This window comes from Biomphalaria glabrata, chromosome 5, assembly GCF_947242115.1.
Source record: "Biomphalaria glabrata chromosome 5, xgBioGlab47.1, whole genome shotgun sequence".
Taxonomy (NCBI): Eukaryota; Metazoa; Mollusca; class Gastropoda; family Planorbidae; genus Biomphalaria; species Biomphalaria glabrata.
Genome location: NC_074715.1, coordinates 32,282,560 through 32,293,410, shown reverse-complemented (window position 1 = coordinate 32,293,410; position 10,851 = coordinate 32,282,560). Strand labels below are relative to the sequence as shown.

Genomic DNA, 10,851 nt, shown 5'->3' with positions numbered 1-10,851 from the left:
ATTTGTGTTGTTTTTTTCTCTCATCATCTTGTTGAATTAGATTTATAAGTTACTTTACTGTACTTTACAAAAATAGAAAAACAAATAATCTCCAAATGATCCGAGGTTCTTTTCAGCTTGCGGACCAAAAGTTAGAAATTGACCCCTAGTGAGCTGACACTAACTACATTAGTCATTAAGTTAATGAAGAACAGAAGCCACATTTCTTGAAAATTAAGTTTGTCTTTTCAGCTGTTTTTTATGCCTGTTATGTTTTCAAAACGCGTGAGTTTATATTATGTCTGTTATTAGCGCTATATCAATACAATTATTATAACCACAAATTATAAGGCCTTCCATTCATGGCATGTTTTGAATCATGAGGAAATAATAGAATATAAATTTAATGTGAAGAGATGGACCCACATGATAAAGTCTAGTAATCTTCCCTATTGAAACAGTCGTCTACAGGCCACTTAAGAAAGAGTTGAATTTCTTTTATCTTTTGTTTATTTATTTCATTGAATAGCTGCGTGTCTGTTGGTCTGCGTGCGGATTGTCACGTCTGACTTGACACGTCACCTGAACAAAATCGTGAAAGAAGGAGACTAGAGATAGGTTGTAGTCGCCTAGTGATAAAAGACAATCGCGACAGTAGTAGAGGCGCCAGGACAAATCTTTTTTTTTTTTTTAATCGCATGGATTCAAACCATATGTGTAGCCAGACTGAAGGTTCAGTTCACGTCCCATTGCTGTACTGCATTACAAGTATTGAATACATGAGGCGTATACAAAGCAATACAAATACCCTATTTTTATGGTATAACATAGACCTACAAAGTCTTCAAATACCTTATTCTAATGGTGTGACATAGGCTTCAAAACGTTCAACAAATACACATATAAGTAATCTGACATAGGCCTACAAAGTATTAAACAAATGCCCATATAAGTAATTTGACATAGGCCTACAAAGTATTAAACAAATGCCCATATAAGTAATTTGACATAGGCCTACAAAGTATTAAACAAATGCCCATATAAGTAATTTGACATAGGCCTACAAAGTATTAAACAAATGCCCATATAAGTAATTTGACATAGGCCTACAAAGTATTAAACAAATGCCCATATAAGTAATCTGACATAGGCCTACAAAGTATTAAACGAATACCCATATAAGTAATTTGACATAGGCCTACAAAGTATTAAACAAATACCCATATAAGTAATCTGACATAGGACTACAAAGTATTAAACAAATGTCCATATAAGTAATCTGACATAGGCCTACAAAGTATTAAACAAATGCCCATATAAGTAATCTGACATAGGCCTACAAAGTATTAAACAAATGCCCATATAAGTAATTTGACATAGGCCTACAAAGTATTAAACAAATGCCCATATAAGTAATCTGACATAGGCCTACAAAGTATTAAACAAATACCCATATAAGTAATCTGACATAGGCCTACAAAGTATTAAACAAATACCCATATAAGTAATCTGACATAGGCCTACAAAGTATTAAACAAATGTCCATATAAGTAATCTGACATTGGCCTACAAAGTATTAAACAAATACCCATATAAGTAATCTGACATAGGCCTACAAAGTATTAAACAAATGTCCATATAAGTAATCTGACATAGGCCTACAAAGTATTAAACAAATGCCCATATAAGTAATCTGACATAGGCCTACAAAGTATTAAACAAATGCCCATATAAGTAATCTGACATAGGCCTACAAAGTATTAAACAAATGCCCATATAAGTAATCTGACATAGGCCTACAAAGTATTAAACAAATGCCCATATAAGTAATCTGACATAGGCCTACAAAGTATTAAACAAATGCCCATATAGGTAATCTGACATAGGCCTACAAAGTATTAAACAAATGCCCATATAAGTAATCTGACATAGGCCTACAAAGTATTAAACAAATGTCCATATAAGTAATCTGACATAGGCCTACAAAGTATTAAACAAATGCCCATATAAGCAATTTGACATAGGCCTACAAAGTTTTAAACAAATGCCCATATAAGTAATCTGACATAGGCCTACATTACTCGCCCAAAAATGTTTTCTAAAGGTAAATAATGCACGGAGAAAAAAATGTCCAAAAAAAAAAAAAAGACCTTTTTCAATACAGGTTATACCTACACACTAACACCTACCTAAAGTAAGTTGATTTCAATATCTAACGTAAAGGGGGAAAACCAAAATGAACACAGTTCTCACATTGATATGGAACGGAGTACAACGTTAAAATGTTTCGTTTAACTTGATGAAAGTCAGAATGTTATAGAACTTCACATAGGTGATGATATTTATATTTCAAAGCTTATATCAACTCACTCCTTCTGTCTGTCTGTTAAAATAGTTTACACGTTATTTCTCCCATTTCCCATTTGTAGTTCAGGTTGAAAATCATTTATTCATTGTACCTAAAAAAAAAAAAAACATGAATCAATCCAAAAATTAACTAATTAATTAATGATCATTAGGGGCAATAAGTCTAACAGTATAAAGATATATCGCTGTAAATTACGATTTTCTCCCTTTTATAAGAGCACACAAACGGCGTGAAAACATTTCGTCAACATGACGAGACTCTAAAACTGAAGAATAAAAAGGTACACCAAGGGAAATAATTGTTTTCTTTATTATCAAAACGTTGAAACGAGAAACTCGTACGCAATGTCAACATGGACTATTTTAGCACGTGTCAAAACCTTCCGCCGCTGAAAGAGTTTCAAAGAAAAGAAGGCGGACGGCTTATTGTCATATCACAATCCATTCCGAAATGTGACTTCAAAGTCAGCGTGGACAAACAATACAATGTCTTTTTCTGGTGGAAATCTGTTCACTAGCGTAACACTGCTCCTTGCCTGACCTATACAAATTCTCAGCGCTTCCTTCTTTCCATTCTTTCCTCATACCAGGCTGAACGAGTGACGTAGGATGTCTGCTGAAACTGTCAGACGTTAAGCCTCTTTGTGTACGCGGAGACAAAAGCGTGGCTTCTTCGTGGCTTTACCTTGTCCATGGTGAAAGCTAGCCGAGCAATTGACCATGCTGGGTGACCACAAACTTAAAAAAAAAAATGTGTGTTAATCATGGCTGTCCACAATTATTTTTTTTTGTACCAAGGAGTAGTCGCCAACGAAGCCAATAAATTAGATTTTTCATATCTTGCAAACTTTTTTTTATTCATGATGACATTTTTATTTTTATCTTGTAGATTCCCCACAAAATAATGGAAAGACAAGAATTTGTGTTCATCGTGCTTTTTTAACAAGTGTTTTCTGAAGGCTTAGCTCTGATAGATTTGTGAAATAGAACTAATGTTGTTGTCAAGATTTTTTTTTTTGGACTGAATGTTAAGTTTCATTGTAGCATTTAGATCTAGACTTAGAAGACAATTGGCAAAATTTTCCTAAACATTAATTAAACTCTTATTCAATCAATAATGCCTTACATTCGGAAATTCCCGAACGCGATAGTTCTTTCAAAACCGATGTAGGATCTACACCAAGATTTAGTCTCTAGCCAAATTTACATTTATTTATTTTTACTTTGAAAAATTATAACTGTCAAACTAGAGTTTTCCCCATGTGGCTAGTAACTCTTTTCTCAGCAAATACACAAACTGTTAAATTTCTGGGAAAATCGTTAGAGCCATTTCGAGATCAGCGTCCGCCCACCCTCCATGAGGGAGTGACTTGAATAGAGGTAAAAAAAAAAGTAAAATCAAGATTTATGACTACAATGTTTTAGATTTGCAAATATCTTTCTAAAGAACAAAAGTCACTTGTTATTGATTTCTAAGAGACAGGCTTAAAGCTTCTAACAGACAGATCTACAGGTTACACTTTCTGTTTCTTGGAAATGATACTTGTAAACAATATCACACCTGATCTGGAGACGTTTCCCGGCTTCTCCATAACGTCCGGGTGGACAGTCCACCAAGAGAAAATGGATTGGCCGCTAATAGATAAAAAAACAAAAAAGGAAAGGACTTCCGTTTGAGTAGGTCGATGCTCACCTTTGTAGTTCTGGTCAAGGCGTTTTGCTTTGCTCGTGCTTGTTCTTTGGGCTGTGTAGTCTTCGGTGTTTATGGATAAGTTATAGACATCGTAACTCAGCAACTCATTTCGTTTCATCTCTTTCCTTAGGATAGAGTTGGCTAGGACATTATCCTTAGTGTGTTTACAGCAGTTTGGCTTCAGACCATATTACAGTGTGGGCTAGTGCACAGCAGGTGTTGACCCTGTCGTGATCGAAGAGTGAACGAACTATGGTTCAGTGCTGGCCCGTGTTTGACTAATTTAAAAAAAAACTATCTTCATAGTATTTGGCAGAATGAAAATTATATCGCGTTGTCTGAAACGGAGGGTCCCGGGTTCAAATCCTGGTGAAGAGTCTGATTTTTTATTTCGGGATCTTTGAGTCCACCCAGCTCTGATGGGTATCTGACATTAGTTGGGGAAAAGTAGTAGGAAGATAGTTATGCTGGCCATATGAGACCCTCGTTAACCGCGAGCCACAGAAACAGATGACCTTTACATCATCTACCTTATAAACCGCACGGTCTGCAAGTGGAACTTTACTTGTATATTGTAAGGTACTTGGTTACCTTAGCGACGCTCCATTGTTGACGGACTTTGAACGTGATGTAGGCTTAAGTACATTGTTTATGTTTTATTAATCAGTTGGCATTGGAACTTGGCCGCGACATGATTTTAGCGACAAAGACTCGACTGTGGCCCATTCGGAATAAAAGTTCGTTTCAATAGCTCAACAGTTTAGACTTAGTCTTTCAGGTTCATTTTGTATTGCCTAATAAGAATTATTCAAAAAAAAAAAAAGGGAGGAATGGAGAAAGACGGTCGACAAATCTTGCCTGGTGCCGCAACGGTCCAACAGACTAAGGGATAGGTAAAGGTAAAAATTACAATAACATCACAGAATCTAATAAAATTTTTGGATTTTTAATTTTTGATTTGGACTACAGGCCTACTAGTAGATCTAGATCTAGTCGTTTGAAAATTGTGCTACACATTAGCATTACTATCAAAATGTAGTCATTTTTCTGCAAACACGCACATGCACGCTTTCATACAGAGTTACGCACCAAAGAAAGTGCTAATTAGTGCTTAAAACGGAATAATTAAACTTTTAAAGTTTAGATGTTGGATTCAAAAAAGATATTGGATCGAAATAGCAAATAAACAATCTTTTTGGTAAATTTAACCACTGTGCTTTTCTTCGTAAAAGTGGCTTAATTTGTTCTAGGCTTAAGTAATAACAAGTTAAATTTCCAGATTTTATCATCCACGACGATTGGAAGAATTAGTGATGATCAGTCAGAGAGTCATTAGGGCCAAGGATTCGCACTATTGCGCACTTTGTTGGTTTTCCCGAGTCCTTCCACCCCCCCCCCCTCTAACGGTTCCTTTTCACACGTCACAAAAGGAGAACTCCTGTTACGTAAAGAAGGAGTAGTAAATCTTAGGATCCTATTTGCAAGGCTCTGCAGGAAGTCAATGATGACTGTGTCCAGCTAATTACATCTCGTAACGTTCAAACCAAGGCTGTTACAAGTCTGTCAAGAGCATCCAGTGACTAGTTCCATTACACAACAGCCTTGATGAACAAGTTTTCCAAGCCACACGAAAAGTCGTACACTTGACTAGATCAGCCAAAGTAACGGGGGAGGGGGAGATGCAAAGTACTCAAGCAGTGAGATGGGATTTTCAAATGCTTCAGTTTTTTTTATTAGGTTTCGGTTTGAAAACAACACAGCCTAGCTCTCCTAATACGTATTTTTTAAGTAAGTCTCTTCAAACTTGGAATGAAATGGAATTCATTTGGCGCAATGTCATAACAAAGTAATAACTGCAATACACAGGGCCGGATCTAAGGGAGGGCAGGCGGGGTTACTGCCTGGAGGCCTCCACAAAAGGGGGGCTTCCACAAAATTGATATATATATATATATATATATATATATATATATATATATATATATATATATATATATATATATATATATATATATATATATATATATATATAAATCTGAATTTCGACGGGTCAGAATTATTATTTTTTAAAACATTTTTTTTTCGCATTTTAGTGACTATACTTTAAATCTTACAGGTTACGGTTGGCAATAATGTCGTGATTAAGAAGTGTCCACTTGTAGCGTGCCTTACTCTTCACATATTTGAAAATATACATTTTTGAAAGTTAAAATATGTGTATTAAATTATTTTATTTTTTTAAAGAAGGTCAATTAGTTTCCATTTCTTTCTTCTAAAATATGAAATGGTTTTAGATATTTGTATTTCTAGTAAATGGAGTTTTAATAAAAGCTTTCGAAAAAGTGTATGGGTCAGGGGCGTAGCATCCATGGTGTGAAGGGGTTCAATGAACACGGGCCCACAACTATTAAGGGCCCAGAACCAGTGACGTAGTAACCATGACGCGAAATAGTTCATTGCGCTTGGGCCTATGACCAGTTGGGGCTCTCATGAGCCCTTGGGACTGACACCACAGTAAAAAATAATTTTGTAAACTATATATATATATATATATATATATATATATATATATATATATATATATTCTAAGACACTATTACTTGTACGGAGTCCTAACTGAATCTCAACGTATTGAATTACTATCAAAAATGTACAGTCCTTGCATTCGAATGTCTTTTGCTAAATGTACCACTACATTCGAATGTCTATTGCTAAATGTACCACTACATTCGGATTACTCATCTTTTTGTTCTACACTAAATCTGTCTTATAGGGGGCAGTGTGGCTCGGCAGTATATTCTTTTACCCGAGCCCACAGTAAAGGAAAATGGTGGGGGTCCCGGTATACGTGGCCTGTGGCCACATCTCTAGTCCGCGAGTCCGGATTGTCCATGTCACTGGAAGTGAACGTGAAATTAAAGACGAGTTGAATCCCGAGTCTAACCCCCCCCCCCCCCGGCCAGACAGAATGTTCGCTTTTCCTGGCCTTAGGGTTCTAAGTGCGATGCACAGCTCTGCACGACAATTTCAAATGGTAAGGGCCTACACAAAAATTCTGCCCCGGGGCCTCCACACACTTAAATCCGGTCCTGGCAATGCATGTATTCGTATTCCATTTGGAAGTATCAAAGACAGGTCAAAGGTTGCTGTAATGACACAGTCCTTTACAATTCAGTTAATGTGGAAGCTAGTTGCCTGGTCACGCGTGAAATATATGCAAGCAGCACGACTTGTTTAGCTGATTGAAGCTTTGAAGTCATGGGAACATTATTTTACCTCATTATATAATAATATCTACCTATGTCTCATTAGCTTACATTGTGGTGACCTTGATACATTCACAAACGACACCAAAAAAATGTTCAATCAACACGAGTTACTGCGCCAGTCATTAGTTCTATCTATTTGTCATTAAATTGAAAGAGTTAGAGAGAGAGAAAGAGAGAGAGAGAGAGAGAAAGTGTGTGTGTGTGTGTGTTAAAGACTTTGTTAAATAATGTGTGTGTTAAAGACTATGAACGCAGTGGGAATATAAAATTAAATTTAGTCAAAAGCATTGTTTCCATAAAAATGCAAATGAACTGACAGTTTAAATTGTAACATTGCGAAATGCTAATACAGTGATAACAATATTCTATTTTAGCATCAAAGGTGTGCTCTATAACATCACTCTAGAGAACTAGAATTTCGTAAAAAAAAAATCTCAGTGGGCTTACGTGAACTATGAGAATGACATTAGACTTACTTTGTTCATTTGAAATGTAAGCATCAAATCAAGTTCCACAACTTTGGTCATTAACCGATCAAGGTTAATGTCGAGTTACCTGCCCACGCATAAGAAGACGTCACTTGTCATTCAACACTACGACAGACAACTTTATTCTACAAGTTTAAAGTCGCTTTCAGGACCAGTAACTCTCACGCTTTGTTTTAAAAAGCAACACACCTTTTCAACCACATGTACTTGTAAAAAAAAAACAACAACATGCAAAACAATATGTCACAACAACTATTAGATTTTATTAAATTAACCATTTGTACCCAGAGATAGGTATCTTTTGAAACATGTTCTTTATTCTAGAATATGACCAACACATGACCTTGTATGTTATTCTTTAAAGGATTTATGTCCAATCTCAAGCGAAAAGATTGTAAGTTATTCCTAAGAACAAAAAAGAATCGTTGAAAAAAAAAGGAATCAAAAGCTAAGCAATAGTATAATCTTAATGTAATGCACTGGCGGATCCAGAGGGGGGGCGGTAGGGGCGATCGCCCCCCCCACTCGGCCGACCCCCCCCCCCCGAAGGGGGGGGGGGCGGACGAATTTTAGTATAGAATTCACACAATTTGTATACGAATTTATTACTTATGTTAATAATATATAATAATTATTTATATTTCAACCTATTTTTAGATTATTTCGCCCCCCCCTTCTAGTAATTTGGCCGATTTGGTAGGGTCGGGAGGGGGCGATGGCATCAATCCGCCCCCACCCACCATAAACTTTCGAGTGGGGGGGGCGGTCCTATTTATTTGTAGAAATCACAGCTTGCTAACAGAATCAATTAAATATCTATATGATTAAAACTTTTTATTGGTATTTTAACAGGTCTTTATATTATGTCGTTCATCTTTGGCCGATTGGAAGGGGAGGAGCGAATACCTCTACTGCCCTTCCCATCTAAACCCTTTGAGTGGGGGGGGGGCGGTCCTACTTTTATAGAGAAATCATAGTATGTGAACAAAATTAGTCGAATATCTATATAATATAAACAGGTGGAAGTGCGATACACGCAATCACCTTCACCCCCATCGGACAAACCAATACTTTTTCGTTTTTGTATTATAGTAAGAAATTACAAAATAAAAAAAAAATCTGTCACCAATATAATTTATATATGCTATAAAGTAAATTCTTATATCGAGTCGCCCAACCCCTATTCTTTAATGCAAAATGCAATCATTAGCAGAAATTATAAAAAGGAGCGAGGATTAATCGTTTTCATCTTACCGCCCTTCCCCTTTCCAGACAGAGTTTGTGTAATTTCACATGAATTTATCATAACTATTTTAAGAAAGACTTTGCTTTGGAAAAGTTATAATTCAAACGAAATTTTTCAATATATCAGTCACGGTTGAGATGAGTTCAAAAGCCAGATAATCTTTTCCTAGTCGACTTTTTCCAACCTTTACTCTATCTCATATTTTTCTAGTTAAATAAATTTAGGACTATAACTCACAATTTATACTTACATTTTATTGAATATTATTAATCGAATTTTTTTTTCGGCGGCGATCCTCAAAGCCTTAATCTAAATATGTTGGGTATCTTATCTTTTCAAAGAACAAATCGGTTGTATTTGCAATGTATTAAGGGACTATAAATTCATATTAGAATATTTGAATATTTTTCCATATTATTCAAAAGGCCCTTTATAATAGAATGAATAATGAGCTGTAGGTCAGGAGAATGCGTTACTGCAGTGAAGAATGCCAAAAAACGCTTTTAGCGTTGAGGCTTCGCCCCGAACCTCACTGATGAATAATAAGCTGTAGATGTCAGGAGAATGCGTTTCTGCAGTGAAGAATGCAAGAAAACGCTTTTGGAGTCGGGGCTTCGCCCCGAACTCCACTAATAAATAATGAGCTGTAGATGTCAGGAAAATGCGTTTCAGCCGTGAAAAATGCAAGGAAACGATTTTGGCGTCGGGGCTTCGCCCCGAACCCCACTGATAAACAATGAGCTGTAGATGTCAGGAGAATGCGTTTCTGCCGTGAAAAATGGAAGAAAACGCTTTTTGAGTTGGGGCTTCGCCCCGAACCCCACTGATAAATAAGCTGTAGATGTCAGGAGAAAGCGTTTCTGCAGTGAAAAATGCAAGAAAGCGCTTTTGATTGTCGGGGCTTCACCCCGAACCCCACTGAGGAAACTTACAGCGCTTTCCCAGACCCCCAAGCGTGTAAGAGAAAGGCCTCAACATGACTGTTTTTTTTCCTGTTTTTCTTTTTCGCTGAAGATTGAGAAACAGTCTTATTTTATTCTCATATATCGAATATATATATATATATATATATATATATATATATATATATATATATATATATATATATATATATATATATATATATATATACATATATATATATATATATATATATATATACATATATATATATATATATATATATATATATATATATATATATATATATATATATGCTGTACGCACGTTTATGCATAGGGTTAGGGTTTACTGGGCGTTAGGGTTAGGGTTTGGAAAAAAATCGCCCCCCCACTCCAAAGTTCTGGATCCGCCAGTGATGTAATGACTATAACTTCATTTCATTTATATTCCAGTGTAGTTGGTGTAGAAATTATAGAACTCAACATCTTGTTCCTAGTTCGAATACATTTCAATGTCTGTTGTCTTGTTTTATAGTTATGTGATCTGAATGTCTGTTGTCTTGTCTTATAGTTATGTGATCTGAATGTCTGTTGTCTTGTCTTATAGTTATGTAATCTGAATGTCTGTTGTCTTGTCTTATAGTTATGTGATCTGAATGTCTGTTGTCTTGTCTTATAGTTATGTAATCTGAATGTCTGTTGTCTTCTCTTATAGTTATGTGATCTGGATGTCTGTTGTTTTGTCTTATAGTTATGAGATCTGAATGGCGGAGCTAAAATGTTTCTTTTTTTTTTTTTTTTGAGCCTTGGAAGAATGAAGCTGACCAATGCCTAGCTTGTAGTAAGTGGTCAGTTGTAACAACGTAAATTACACCAAGTTCCAGTCACACTGCTTCAGTCATTCCGT

The 10,851-nt window shown here is 35.8% G+C and overlaps 1 long non-coding RNA gene across 1 annotated transcript; it reads right to left on the bottom strand.

The window, feature by feature from the left end:
- Positions 1-1,848: 1,848 nt before the first annotated feature.
- On the bottom strand, positions 1,849-7,916 carry LOC129926382 (uncharacterized). The gene is made up of 3 exons (XR_008778006.1): positions 7,785-7,916; positions 4,040-4,264; positions 1,849-2,438 (listed from the first exon to the last, which is right to left on the bottom strand). It is a non-coding gene; the product is annotated as an uncharacterized LOC129926382 (long non-coding RNA).
- Positions 7,917-10,851: the final 2,935 nt, after the last annotated feature.